Source organism: Mesoplodon mirus (assembly GCF_964341445.2).
Source record: "Mesoplodon mirus genome assembly, chromosome: 4".
Classification (NCBI taxonomy): Eukaryota; Metazoa; Chordata; class Mammalia; order Artiodactyla; family Ziphiidae; genus Mesoplodon; species Mesoplodon mirus.
In genome coordinates this window covers 62,896,868-62,912,204 of record NC_138979.1, presented here as the reverse complement: position 1 = coordinate 62,912,204, position 15,337 = coordinate 62,896,868, and the positions used below count along the sequence as shown (strand labels likewise).

Below are 15,337 nucleotides of genomic sequence, written 5' to 3'. Positions count from 1 at the left end.
GTGTGGCCAGTGGTGGGCTTGAGCCAGGCCTCCAGGTGTGAGAAGAGTTGGAGGGAGGGAAGGAAGGAGGGAGGGAGGCGGGGGGTCGGATGGAGTGCACAGTGGGGACATGACTGAGGTGGATGTGGAGTTGTGGAGTCAGGGGCTTTGGGAAGAGATCCAGAGGCTGGATGGTCAGAGGGAAGGCCTTAGATGACAGGCTAAGGGGACTGACCTTGATTCCGAAGGCAACTAGGAGCCAGAAGCAGGTCCAGAGCGGGGGCCGTTGTGAAAGCAGCTCAGACACCTGCCAGAGACAAGGCCAGTGGTCTGCCCACTGTCTAAAGGGCGGGAGGAGGTTAGGCTGCCAAGACCTGATTAATGAGGAGGGCTGGTACTGCCTTGGCCATCTAGAACCCTCCTCCATATCTTAAGCCAGAATGTTGACAAGATCAGGTTTTGTCCTGGGATGTGGACAAAATTTCTCCATAGATGGGTCACAGGGAGTGTGAGGCAATAATCCAGGGAAGAAGAGAGTGAAGGATTCTGGGATCTTAGGGAGAGACGAGGAGCCACCTGGCCTTGGTCTCTACTGGGCAGGAGAAGCCCCCTTGGGCCCAGGGAGTTCTCAGAGCTGGAAGTAGCAGCACACTCAACTTGAGTTCTGCATCCAAACTGTCTAGCCCTGAGTATGTACACACACACACACACACACACACACACACACACACACACACACACACACACACACACACACTTTATAGCAGCACACTCAACTTGAGTTCTGCATCCAAACTCAGTCTAGCCCTGAGTACGTACACACACACACACACACACACACACACTCTCTCTCTCCCTCTCTCTCTCTCTCTCTCTCTCTCTCTCTTTCTCTCTCTCTCTTTATAAAAAGCTCTGACTCAGCCCAGCCACTCCAGTCCGGCCAGTGGGCCCTCCCATCCCCAATCCCCACAAGCAATTTTCAAATCTTCCATTTTTAAAACAGAAAATGGTAAATGCGCCGAGTTGTATATTTTATTTCAATAAAAAAATTCCAGTAGGTGCTGCCTTCTTCTAGGGGCCAGGGATTGGGATGGGGGGAATTCAGGAGCCTCAGGAGCCAGGCCGTGGAGGGCAGTGGGACATAGTCCCTAGAGCACGGGGCGCTTGTGTGCACAAGCCTGTGCCCCCACAAGCAGGCAGACAAAGCTGCAGGGGAGCGCGAGGTCTGGCTATGGACAGAAGTGCGCACTGTGGGCGGGGCTGATGAGAGTCATTAAGGAGGAGGGTGAGAAGGAGAGTATGTGTCCTTTGTCTTGCTAGTGTAGGTGCAAGACCCTGACTCAGGTCCTTCCCACCCCGGCTGTGGGGCTGCAGAGCCCCTGGGACCCCTTAGGAGAGTAGTCCTAAGGAGGAGGGTAGTCAGTGTGCACGTGAACTGCAGTTGGATACTGAAGAGGGAGATGCCCTCTTAGCTTGATTAAATGGGCCCTCAGAAGATGGAGGGTGGCTGGGGGACAAAAATTGACCAGGCTGGGGGGCGGATGTCATGGCCAGGACAAAAGGTTGCTTTTCAGAGTGGCCATGGAAGGGCCACAGCCCGTGGGCTCCTGCTGAGGTTGGGGAATCTGAGAGGCCTCACTGTTAGGAGGTGTGGCACCTACTCCCCACTGTGGTAGGAGGGGTAAGCCTGACCCCCAGACCCTCTGCAAAGCCTTCAGATGGCCGCCTCCCCCACCCCTGGCCACAGAGGGTCCCCGAGGGCCCTTGGAGCTGGACCTCGCCATGTAGGAGAGAGGCAGTGATCCACCGCTGGAAAAGCGAAGTCCCAGGGGCTCCCAGCTTGGCGCAAAGATTGCTGTGTAGCCCGCCCTCCGGAGGGGAAAGCCCTCAGAAAAGGGCAGGGAACCCGTCCCCATCCCCATCCCCATCACTGATTGCTTAGTCGATGCTGTTGCCATGGTAACCGGCCTGGGAGTCCCGTTGCTAAGGAGGGAGCTCAGCAGGCCCTGCGTCCCCATGACAACTGCCCCCTGCAGCCCAGGCAGCGGTGGGTCCTGGGGGACGTGCAGGGGGGAGGGCACGGTGGGATGCAGGCCTGGCCTCTGGGTCTATGGGGAGGACTTTGTGGACAGACAGCAACTGGGGGGTGGGAGGGATTAGCTGCAGGCCCAGCCAAACCGAAAGGGGTAGATCCAGGAGACTCACCCCCACCCACCCTATGCTGGATCCACCCCAGGTCCACACAGGGCCTTGTTCCTCCACTGGGGCCTGGAGCAACTCCAGTCACTATCTTCTCTGTTCCCTGACTTCAAAAGGTCAGCAGTCTGCTTAGTAAGCACCTACTGTGTGCTAGGCACTTGGTGCTTTCCTGTTCTCTCATTCCATCCTCACAACAACCCTAAGGGGGTAAGGATTAGCCTCAATTACAGTGAGCCAAAGGGCACCGACGCAAACCTTGTCCTTCCCATTGGTGGTACGTACCAAGGGCTGGATGGTAGGAGCAGTCTGTCTGTGCAGGTAAGAAAGGGTGCATAGTCTGTAGAGAATTTAAAAACAAGAATAAAAACGACTAAAAGTGGTTTGCTTCCTCTTATCTTTCACCACCACCAGCTACCAGCGATTCTGAACAGTCAGTGATAAAATACTCCTCCCCACCATGGCAGACAGCCAGCACCCCCTAGAAATGCCACCGAACCCCCTGCTTTGACTCCAGCGAAAACCTGCCATGCTTACAGTTGCCAGCACCGGGGTAAGGTCTGAAGGCACCCTCTCTGCCCTAGTAGGGCTAAACCAGATTGGGGTTTTTAAAAGAACATTTTAAAAGTTTAATAAAATCCCTCCCTTGACTCCATGTCTCTTCCCAGCTGCCGCTCCCATCTTCTCAGCCAAACTTCTTGAGATTTGTCTGGACTCCCCACCCTCATTTCCCTTCCTCTGAGTCACATCTTCTACACAGAACAACTGGGTCCTCCATGGCCCTCATTGTGAAATCCAGGGCGGATTCCTCGGCTTTGTCCTGCTGCCCTCCCAGCAGTGTGTGGCCTGCTGACCAGCCGTCCCCAGCTTTCAGGACCTGATCTCCTCTCGCTGCTCTGCCTTTCTGTTCAGCCTCAGCCTCAGAAGTAAGGGTTCTTTCTCCTGAGGCTCAGTGCTTCTGGGCCCCTGGCTGTGACCCCCATCTTCTCACTCCACATGTGCTTCCTGGAAGCCTCACCTGTGCCAAGGGCTTCCCCAGATTTCCCCCTCTGTTCAGGCCCCCACATCCCGAGCTTCAGCCTGGGTGTCTGCTGCTGCTGCCCCCATGCAGTTCCTCATCCTTTTCTGGTCAACCATGGTCCTTTTATTCTTTCTTGAGTTTGCAGCTTCTAGTGCATTACAGAGGGAGTTCTCTCCAACCTGGCCCTCCCCCTGCTGATTTTGCATTTTCAGTCTTCTCTTGAGGGTGGAATATTTCATACACACAGAAGAAGATATAAACATAATAAATACTTAATATTAAAAATGTGATAAACAGCCATGCACCAATCACTTGGTTTAAAAAACAGAACGTAAGGCATACCTTTGAAGGCATCTGCTGGTCCCCATCTGTATCCCTCTCTCACTCTCCAAGAGAAACCACTCAGCTGAACTTTAATTTTAGCACCCTGTTACTTCTCATGATACTTTTTACTACAGAAATAAAATGTCTCCAAACAACGTGTTCAGTTGTGTACCAAGGTGGAAGGGTGGGGATTGGAAGTAGTTGTCTTTGTGGGGAGGAGAGTTTTGTCCACAGTATTGTTCAGAATTGCTGATGCATGGGGATGAGCAGCAGCAGATTTAGTCCGTTTTATTATTGTTTTAAATTTCTTTACAAATAATGCACCTTTTCATTGCCTGCACCAGGGTGGGCCATACCTCTTCCACTTTCATATACCACTGAATGTATTGTAAATTTTTGAATTTTATGTAAGTGGCATCCTGCTGTATGTATTCTTTAGTAATCTGCTTTTTTTTCATTCAATCCTGTAATTTTGAGAGCTTGTTGATGCATGGAGCATAGTTTACTCATCTTTACTGCTGTATAGCATTCCGGTATCTGAATATGCCACCACTGACATATGTGTTCTTCGGGAGACAGATATTTCAGTCATTTCCAGTTCTCACTATTCCAGACACTGTTGCTACAGACGTTCTTTGTGGCTCCTGTTACAGATGTGTCAGAGCATCTCTAAGCTCTGCATCTAGGAGTGGAAGAACTGAGTCATAGGGTGACTTAATCTTCACTTAACAAGATAATGCGAAGCCGTTTTAACTAGTTCTAACAATTTACACTCCCACCTGCAGGGCATGAGAGTTACTCTTAATCCACATTCTTGCCAATGATTACAATCATCAGATTTTCTTATTTTTCCCAGTCTAGTGATATCTAATTGTGTTTTAATGTGCAAATCCCTAATTACTAGTAAGGCTGAATTTTTTTTGCATATTCATTTGCCATTTATGTTTCCTCTTCTGAGCAATATTTTTTCATGTATTTTGCCTGATTTCCTGTTGTTGTCTTTTTGTTGATTTATCATAAGAGTTTTGTACACATACATCTATTTGTTCATTGTATGTGTTGTAAATATCTTCTTCCAGTGTATGGCTTATATTTTCTTTCTTATTTTTGGTGTTCTTTGATGAATAGAAGTTTTACATTTTAATGAGATCAAGATTAGTGGTTTTTTTGTTTTTTGTTTTTTTTTTTTTTTTTTTTTTTGCAGTATGCAGGCCTCTCACTGTTGTGGCCTCTCCCGTTGCAGAGCACAGGCTCTGGACGCACAGGCTCAGCGGCCATGGCTCACAGGCCCAGCCGCTCCGCAGCATGTGGGATCTTCCCGGACCGGGGCACGAACCCGTGTCCCCTGCATCGGCAGGCGGACTCTCAACCACTGCACCACCAGGGAAGCCCAAGATTAGTGATTAAAAAGAAAAAAGTCTAGTACTTCCTTAGTGCCTTTTTTGCTGGTTTAAGAAAGCTATCTTCCTCTGTTGTTATAAAGATATTCTTCTATATTAATTTTTAAACCTGTGAAACACTGCTTTTCACATTTACTTAACCTACTTGACCTAGACTTTGGGTATGATGTCAGAATATGGTTCAATTTCATTTTTGCCCCATGTGGACAACCAATTATTCCTACCAATTTACAACGTTACTTATATATCACATCTGGGTCTATGTCAAAGCTCTATTCAGTACCATTAGCTTGTCTATCCTTGTTCAAACTGTCTTAGTTACTGTGGCTTTATAAAGTGTGTAGATCTTAGTAGAGCCACCTTTTTCTTCTTCTTAAGGCATATCCTGGCTACTCTAGTCTCTGTGCTACCATATACTTTGTACAATCAGTTTGTTAAGATGCATGAAGAACTCAGTGGACTTCTGCTTTGAAATTACATGAACGTTATTATTAAAATTTGTATTCCTATGGATGAATGGGGTACAACTCTCCCCATATTTGGGTCTCCTTTAATGTTTCTTTTGTATTAGGGCAATTAGCACTAGTGACCCCAACAGAAAAAGCCCAAAATTTCAATGGTTTCACACAATGAAGATTTATTCCAGCTCAGGTAAATTCCCCTGCAGGCCAGGCAACCACTATCCTTACTGATACCAACTTGATCCTGTGGTCTCCAAGATCACGTGGAAGGAGAAGAGAGAACCGGAAGAGATGACAGATTCTGAACTACTTCTCTCCGGCCGTGACACACCTCACTTCCTCTCATGCTCGGTCATCGCTTGGCCACAACGTAACTGCAAAGGAGGCTGCTCTACGTAGGGGGAGCACATGGAATATTTGCTGGGCATTAACTGTATCTGCCAAATCTTTCACATGGCTTTATAGTTTTCTTCATGAAGATTTATGCATTTTGTTAGATTTATTCCTAGTACCTTTTATTTTTGTTGCTATTGCTAATGTATCTATTTATATTTAACAAAAGTCACCACTTTTCAGTGTACAGGTCATTGGGTTTTGACAAATTTACTCAGTCCTTAGAACCACTTCAACAATGAAGATAATGAACATTTCCGTCACTCCTCCAAATTCTCTCCCATCCCTTTGCAGTCTCCTACTCCTGACTCCTGGCAATCTGCTTTCTGTCACTAAAGTTTTGCCTTTTTTAGAATTTCATATAAATGGAATCATAAAGTATGTCATCTCTTGTGTCTGATTTCTTTCATTCAGTCTAAAGCCTTTAAGCCCTGTCCCTGTGGTTGTGTGTATTGTGGAGCAACCTTCCCTGGCACGAATATGCCAGGATTTGTTTTTTCCTTTACCCACTGGCGAACAGTTGGGTTGTTTCCAGTTGGGCTATTAAGAATAAAGCTCCTATGAACATTCATGTTCAAGTCTTCACGTGGACGTGGATTTTCATTTTTCCCTAGTGGCACCGTTGGGTCATTTGGTAAGTATACATTTAAACTTTGTAAGATACCACCAGATTATCTTCCAGTGCTGGAATACTGCTTTGCACTCCCACCTGCAAACTGCATGAGAGTTCCAGTTACTGCAGATCTTTGCAATACTTGATCTTGTCTTTTATTTTTACCATTCAAGATGGTGTGTTATGTTAACTCCTGGTTTTAATTTCCATTTCCATAATGACTAAAGATGCTGAGCATCTTTTCTGAGTGTTTATTTGCTATCTATATGTGTTCTTTGGTAAAGTAACTGTTCAAATCTTTACCCATTTGTTTTCACTGGGGCATTTGTTTCTTATTATCAAATTATAAATAATATATTCAGGATACAAGTCCTTTATAAGATATATGTTTTGCAAATATTTTCTCCCAGTTTATGGCTTGCCTTTTCATTTTCTTAACCATGTCTTTCAAAGAGTAAATATTTTTAATTTTGATGATGTTCATCTTATCAAACTTTTCTTTTATAATTAGTGTCTTTTGACAAGTGAATTAAAAGGGTACACTAAAAATGTTTACTTAACACAAAAGAAGGCAAATTAATAGAGGAACAAAAAATAAATACCTATATAAAACAAATAACAAAAGGCCAAGTGTAAATCCTACCTTATCAGTCATTAACATAAAATGTAAACAGATTAAGCACTCAAAAGGCAGAAATTGGCAGCATGGATTTAAAAAACGATATAAGTTTGAGATATATCTCTCAAAATTATATTACATAGTTTTAATATATAAATACATAATTATAAATATATTAACATTAGTCATTAATATATTAAGAATAGAGAATGCTATTTGTTGATATATTAATATATATTATATATTTTATATGTATTATATATATAATCCAGTTATGTATTGTTTATAAGAGACACAAAGACACAATAGGTTGAAAGAATGTGATAAGATATGTAAACATTAGCCAGAAGACAGCTGGAGTGGCTATACTAATATCAGACAAAGTAGACTTCAAGACAAAATTGTTACTAAAGACAAAGGCTATTTTAAGATGATAAAAGGATCAATCTGTCAAGAAGAATGAACAATTATAAACATATATACACCTAACAGCAGAGTCCCAAAATTCATGAAGCAAACCTGACAAAATGGAAGGGAGAAATAAATAGTTCAGCAGTAATAACTGTAGACTTCAATACACCATTTTCAATAATGGATAGAAGAACTGGATAGAAAACCAGCAAGGAAATAGAAAATTTGAACAACAATATAAACTAACAGGCATCTAGAACCCTCCACCTCACGACAGCAAAACTCATACTCTTCTCAAGTGCACATGAAATATTTTCCAGGGTAGATTATGTGTTAAGCTACAAAACAAGACTCAGTAAATTTAAAAGGATTGAAATCATACAACATGTGTTCTCTGACCATCATACAATGGTATTAGAAACCAACAACAGAGGGAAATTTGGAAAATTCACAAATATATGGAAATTAACACACTTCTACAGAACAAGCAGGTCAAAGAAGAAAGCACAAAAAATATTAGAAAGTAAATTCAGATGAATAGAAACAAAAACACAAATACAAAAACTTATGGGGTGCAGCAAAAGCAGTGCTCAGAGAGAAGTTTATAGCGGGAAGCTCCTATATTTAAAAAAAGACCTTAAATCAATAACCTAAACATTCACCTTAAGAAACTAGGAAAAGAAGAGCAAACTAAGCAAAGCAAGCAGAAGGAAGGACTTCATAAAGATTAAAGCAGAAATAAATTAAATAGGTAATAGAAAGACAACGCAGAAAATCAGCAAAATCAGAAGTTGGTTCTTTGAAAAGATGAACAAAATTGAAAAATTTTGACAATTTGACCATTGACCCTCTTGGAGACAGTAAGGCAACTGAGTACATTTCCAAAAATGATGTAATAGAAATATGTACTCTCTTTGCAAAACACACATGCTTTTGTATAAGGTGGATGGACACAGTATTAAAGTGCTGTCAAAACTCTTAGCTAGAGAACATTCTTCCCCCTGGTAATTATGACTCTGGGATAGAATTGCTGTTACCGAACCAAAATTTGGGTCCACTCACCCACAGCATGCAGTAAAGCCAATCTACAGGCACTAGGTTGTGGTGAAGGAAAGTGTAGCATTTATTATAAGGTGCCATACAAGGAGTCCGGGACAGTTAGTGCTCAAAAAGCCCGAACTCCCTGATGACTTTCAGCAAAGCATTTAGCATCCCAGCGTACGTGATCAGCTCATGTACAATCCTCTGACTGGTTGATCGTGAGGTAACAGGGTGGTGTCACAGGGGTTAACATCAGTCCTCAGGTGCCAGTAGGTCTGAGGTCTACCATGCTCCTGGTCATCAAGTAGTTAATTTCTTCCATTTGGTGGGAGTTTTAGCATCTGTGAAACAACTCAGGAAATGTGCATCAGATACTGTCATCTAGGTACTTCAGAGAGGAGTTAAAGCAGAGGATATGGGGTAAGGGTCTGCCCCATAGGGAAGGCCCCATAGGGTCCCGCTCGGTTACATTGCCATTTTGAAACTTCCCAAGTAACAAATTTTTTGATTTCTGTGAACAAACTTGAAATTGCAGTTTCTTTGATCTGACAGTCCATAAAAAAGATCTGAATAAGTGTTTCAAGGAAAGTTTTCCTTGAATATTTATGCAAATATTGCAATATTACCTCATTTGGGGGACATCAAATTAACTCTGTTAATTCTTTTTCTTTTTTATATATTTATATATATATATATATATATATTTATTTATTTATTTATTGTCTGCATTGGGTCTTCGTTGCTGCGTGCGGGCTTTCTCTAGTTGCGGCAAGCGGGGGCTACTCTTCATTGCAGTACGTGGGCTTCTTATTGCAGTGGCTTCTCGTTGCAGAGCATGGGCTCTAGGTGCATGGGCTTCCGTAGTTGTGGCTCGCAGGCTCTAGAGCGCAGGTTCAGTAGTTGTGGTGCATGGGCTTCGTTGCTCTGCGACATGTGGGATCTTCCTGGACCAGGGCTCGAACCCGTGTCCCCTGCATTGGCAGGTGGATTCTTAACCGCTGCGCCACCAGGGAAGTCCAACTCTGTTAATTCTTTATCGAAGAAAATAAACTTGCTACTTGCCACCCCCCCACCACACACACATAAAGAGAGAGCTTGACTGCCAAAAACCAAAGGACAGAGATAGAGAAGACTCAAAGTACCAGCAGGAATGAAAGATGGAATATTACTATTAACCTTTAAGAAGCGAAAAGGGACATAAGGGAACTCTATGAACAATAGTACACCAACAAATCAGATAACCTAGATAAAATGGACAAATTCTTAGAAACACACAAACTGCCAAAACTGAATCAAGGAGAAACAGAGAATCTGAATAGACCTATAACAGGTGGAGAGATTCAATTCGGAATAAACTTCCCATAAAGAAAAGCCCAGGACCAGATGGCCTCACTGGTGAATTCCATCAAATATTTAGAACCATGAACACCAATCCTTCACAAACTCTCCCAAAACGTAGACAAGGAGGGAAAACTTTCCTTACTCGATAAAGCCAGTATTACACGGATACCAAAACCAGCTAAAAACGTACAAAAGAAGAAAACTACAGACCGATATCCCTTATGAATATAGACACAAAAATCTTCAACATATTCTCAAGGGAGGTGAGGAGTTTTACCTATTTTTAAAATACAGTGGTGCCAGTCAGGCTTCCTTGGTTTCGTTTCCTGACAGGTAGATTTCTCCTGGGCCACCTTCTCACAGGTTTCCCTTCCAGGTCCCAGGGCTCCTCTCCCTGCTTCCAGGTTCCTGGTATTAGGCTTTTCCCCAGGGAAGCACTAGCTTCCCTTTTTGTTTGCCACTTGGGTTGTTTCTTGTCCTCTGTTGGGGAAATCCCTTACTTTGTTTTGAGCAAATAATTTACAAGTCGTTCTGCTGTAATTTAGCCGGTATCCGAATCTTTCCTGCTTTTCAGATCTAGTGCCAGCAGTGCTGGAAGAAACTGTTTCCTTTCTCTAGTGAATTCCCCACCATTCTCACAGGTACTTACTCTGTGACTGGCAGATGCTGCAGTCATGGTTGGGAGTTCCTTCCTCACTTTGCCAGATCACTTGGTCAGGTCTCTTAGCACTTTTCATGCTGGATGGTGGTTTCTGTCTGTTAAATGTCTGTGTCCTCCTCTAGACTGTGAACACATCAATAGAGACGGTCGTACTCATTCCGCATCCTCAGCACCTGGCATGCAGTCAGCCTTCGGGAACCTTTGTGAAACCATGAATGATTTCCAGCTTCTAGGGTGAGGCAGAGAGAAGGAATATTATGGGCCAGTTTTCTGACTGGCCCATAATATTCCTTCTCTCACACCACCCACCCACCCACATGGAGATCTCTCTGGCTTTAGTTCCAGCCAGGTTCTCTCCTGTGTATTGGTCTAGAATGTTCATCAGCTGGTTCTTTTGCCATTTCCTAGGCAACTTAGTCTATGGGAGCCTGATCCATCATTCTGCCTTCGAGAATAGATCCCAGCTCTTCCTGTCCGCTTACAGAAAGCTGCCCAGAATTCTCAGCTGGGGTTTGAGTTTATGGAGAAAACTCATCTTATTCTGAACTCACTAGGACTGACCCCCACCTGTGGCACCTGGCCAACCAAATGCAGCTCGACCGGGCCTAGCATTACCTTTGCAGTGTTCCAGGGATATGGGGGAGCATAGCAGCAGCTCTGTGCATCCTCCATATCCTGGGGCCCCGGCACTTAATCCAGTGACAGGAGGCCTAGCACAGTCCTAGGAGCCCCAGCGCCACGCAGGATGGCTGGGATCTGTTCTCAAGGTATCTGATGCCCATGTGAAGCGGGTTAGCTTCCTACCTCTGCACTGGCCTCCTCCTCCCTCCAGATGGAAAGTCTCATTAATTCCCAGACTCAGCTCAGCCTTACCTCTGCTGGAAAACCTTTCCGAGTACATGCTCTCAGGAAGGATTAGGATTTTGTCAAATTCCCCCAGCACTGGGCCACAGTGACTGCAAGTCCATCTTCCTCACCTGTCAAGTTCATTGAGTCAACACCTCTAATGTGCTAGGTACTGGGATGGAGAATACAAAAACAAGCATGATTGTTTTCCTTAAGGAGTTCACAGTGTATTAGAAGAGACAGAGGACAGGAACAGGAACCATCAGGTTTAGCGGACTGAATGGTTAGGCTGGGTGTTTAAAGATAAATAGAAATTTACAAGGCAGAGAAAGCCAGTAGTGAGGGTAGGGGGTAGGGAGACAATTTGAGGCAAAGGGAATAGTACAGAGGTCAGACTTCATGGCTTATTCTCTAGGTGCAAATTGGTCTGTATTGCTAGGGCCAAATTTGGGTCAAAGGGCAGATTAAGTGGCAAATAAAAGTCAAGAGGTAGACAGGGCCACACTGGATTCTATTTTGCAGGGCAGGTGACAGGGGAGCCATCGCATGATGTCGAGCAGGGGAGAGAGGCCAGATTTGAGTTAGAAAAATCAAATCAGGCTGCGCAGAACTACAGCCACAGAGCACGCACCTCCCTATCCCTAGTGGCTTTTGCAGCCTGAGCCCCTAGAGCTGGGCCACCCCGACACTGGGCTGGAGTCTGTGGCCAGTGAGGAAGCAGAGGGGGGCCGGGACAAGGGCCCCGGGGACGGCACAATGATAGAAAATAATTTTTGGTTGAAGAAGATAGAAGTTAATGTTTCAGAAGCAGAAAAGCAAACTGGAAGAAATGCCATGAACATGCAAGAAACATATATTGCTTACCTCATTGAAACAAGGTCAGCTGAACATATTGATGGTCAGAGTGTCCTAACAGACTCACTATGGAGGCAGCAGAGAGAATTTGAGTTGTTGAGAAACTACCTTTTAGTTTACTATCCACATATTGTTGTGCCACCTCTACCAGAAGAGCGAGCAGAATTTGTTTGGCATAAACTCTCTGCTGACAACACGGACTAGGATTTCATGGAAAGACAATGAATTGGTTTAGAAAACTTCCTCTTGAGAGTTGCTTCATATCCCGTCCTCTGTAGAGACAAGATCTTCTATTTGTTTTTAACACAGGCAGGCAACTGGAAGGAGGCTGTGAATGAAACAGGATTTCAGCTGAAGGCAGACTGCAGGTTAAAAGCGCTTAATGCAACATTCAGAGTGAAAAACCCAGACAAGAGATTTACCGAACTAAAACACTACAGTGATGAACTACAGTCTGTCATCGCATATCTTCTTCGAGTCAGAGCGAGAGTAGCAGATGGACTGTATGGTGTATATAAAGTATATGGGAATTTTGGGTGAGTTTTCAGTGAGTGGAGTGCCATAGAAAAAAGAAATGGGTGATGGACTGCAGAGTGCTGCTCATCATAGGGATGTGTATGCACCTTCTACTGATGATATTTTGCAAGATGAAGAACATTATGCAGATCAGTTAAAGGAGTATCTTTTTTATGCAGAAGCCATGAATAAAATGTGGGCTGTGTGCAGGAAACATGAACTTATGCAGTATGACTTGGAGATGGCTGCTCAGGACTTAGCATCCAAGAAGCAGCAGTGTGAGGAACTGGCAACTGGGACCCTGAGAACATTTTCTTTGAAGGGAATGACTACCAAGCTCTTTGGTCAAGAAACTCCAAAGCAGAGAGACGCCAGAATAAAGGTGCTAGAAGAACAAATAAATGAAGGAGAACAACAACTGAACTCTAAAAATCTGGAAGGCAGAGAATTTGTCAGAAATGCTTGGGCTGATATTGAACACTTCAAAGAACAAAAGAACTGTGATTTAAAGGAGGCCCTCATAAGCTATGCCGTCATGCAGATCAGTATATGCAAAAAGGGAGTTCAAGTTTGGACCAATGCTAAGGAATGCTTTAGCAAGATGTAATCCTGTGAAATGAGTTTCTCTTCAGTCAAAGTGCCCCAAAACAGAAACACAAATAAAAAAATTTAAGTTCCTACCAGTATACACAAAAATATATAATAAGTTGAGTAAATTCAGCTTTAATTTGATTGTAGTGTTAATACAGCACAAAAGGACGTATTTTAATGAAGATTAAATATTACAATTTGAGGTTTTGGGGACTGGTGCTGATTCTAAAACATTAATTAGATAAAATATACCAAAAAATTGTCAGGCTTCTGAACCAATGACTGAATATCAAGATGTTAGGCAATTTTTAGATGTTCATTTTAGTGCCCACTGTTTCAGATCTGCTTATGTAGGGAGTTTTTTCCTAAGGTTGAATTCTTATCTTTATTTGGTAAGACCCACTAATCTGCTATAGGGGGGTTAATTTTTCTTGCCTTATAGTTGAGCTGTTTGGTTTGACAAAGCTCGGCAGAAACTTGGTGTGAAATCTAAGAATTTCTCCCACATTCTTTAATGCCCCCAAACATTGCATACACTAGAAAATGCCTTCAATGTGTGTTTTACCAGAACTTTGATACTGGTCAAAAATTTTACACTGCCAACAAAGAAGACTCAACTTCTCAGATATATAGTGAAATGCGTTGTTGTGATCTAGGAATTGGTATATAGCAAGTTTTAATTGAGTATGTTACATACAAGCATTAAATTCTCAGATAATTCTTAACCTCAGTGATGAGCCTAAATTTACTCTGCCTGGCTCTCTACACATGGCATTTCAGGGTACACGGTGTAGCATTTCAATGTATAAGATATATGTAGTGAACAAATGTGTTAGTATCTTCATTATTAACATCCTTTTTTATTGCTTGGCTGTAATTTTTGTAAAGATAAATTATATTGCTTTTGTGTGTGTTTTTGTGGTATATGTTCAGAAGCTAAGCCATCCTTGGTATTTTGCTAGCTTTGCAGAACCCTACCTGTGTACTCATTATTACTAATTATGTAAAAACAGATTTCCAGTACTGTTCAGCGTTTGACTTTTTTTACATGTTTAAAATGTTGAAGTTTTGTGCTGTTTGCCAAACTCATGCAATAAATAAATGAAGTACTGTGTTATTTAAAAAAAAAAAAGAAAAATCAAATCGTGTGGAGGCTGATTGCCAGTGAGGCTGAGGTGGGGGGATGGGTCGATGAGGAGTTTGCCCAATAGATGACCAACAGGAGCCAGTTTGGAGACATTTGAGAGAGAGAGCTGCAGGGTTTGCTGAGCCATGTACTGTGGTGTTGAGGGAAGAGTTTACAATGGCTCCCAGAATTCTCCTTGGGGAGACCAGCTCCACAAAGGTAGAGCCACTAATGAGGGGCAGGCACCTGTGTGCACACCTATGATGGAGTGTTGGGGCTTTGCTCCAGGACACTGAGGTGGAGGGTGTGGAAATGTAAGATGACTGCAACCCAGACACGAGCTGAGGTCAGTCTGCCTATTTAAACCTGGATAAAGCGGATTGGGATTCTCATACCTTGACGTGGGAAAGGTCTTGTGCCCTCCTGTGCCTCCTGATTTCTACGAACTCTCAGGTTTAAACTCTTTTGGTCACTTCTGGCTCTGAGCCAACCCCATTTTTGGTCACCCTCAATCACCATGCCAGACTTGTGGTCTATCCATCACCACATCGACCCAGATGCCCCTTTCTTTGCAGGGAGAAAGCCAGTAATTTGTGCAAGGCCTTGTGCACATGGCAGACGTTATACAAGACTTGGGGAGTTGGATGGGTTTACGTCATGGAGGTGCAAAGAGCAAACTGCACTAAATTACCTCTCAGATCCTCTCATTTCAAACATTCTTTGGGGCACCTTAAGGGCAGCCTCTTCCCACTGTGGGCATTCTCCCACCTGCCCCTCATTCTCTCATCTTCTTGTTGATATACCTGCTGCCTCCCCACCCCCAATTATTTCAGGAAATTCCAAATTCTTCTCACTATAGCACAGCAAGAGCTCCCTCTCACCCCTTCTGAGCTGAGCTCTAGGCCCATGTTTTCATTTCACAAACCCATCAAATCCATAGTTG

The 15,337-nt window shown here is 43.6% G+C and overlaps 1 pseudogene across 1 annotated transcript; it reads left to right on the top strand.

The window, feature by feature from the left end:
• Positions 1–10,473: 10,473 nt before the first annotated feature.
• LOC309802248 (sorting nexin-4-like) lies at positions 10,474–13,339 on the top strand (annotated as a pseudogene). The gene is made up of 2 exons: positions 10,474–10,512; positions 11,952–13,339. The product of its transcript is annotated as a sorting nexin-4-like (transcript).
• Positions 13,340–15,337: the final 1,998 nt, after the last annotated feature.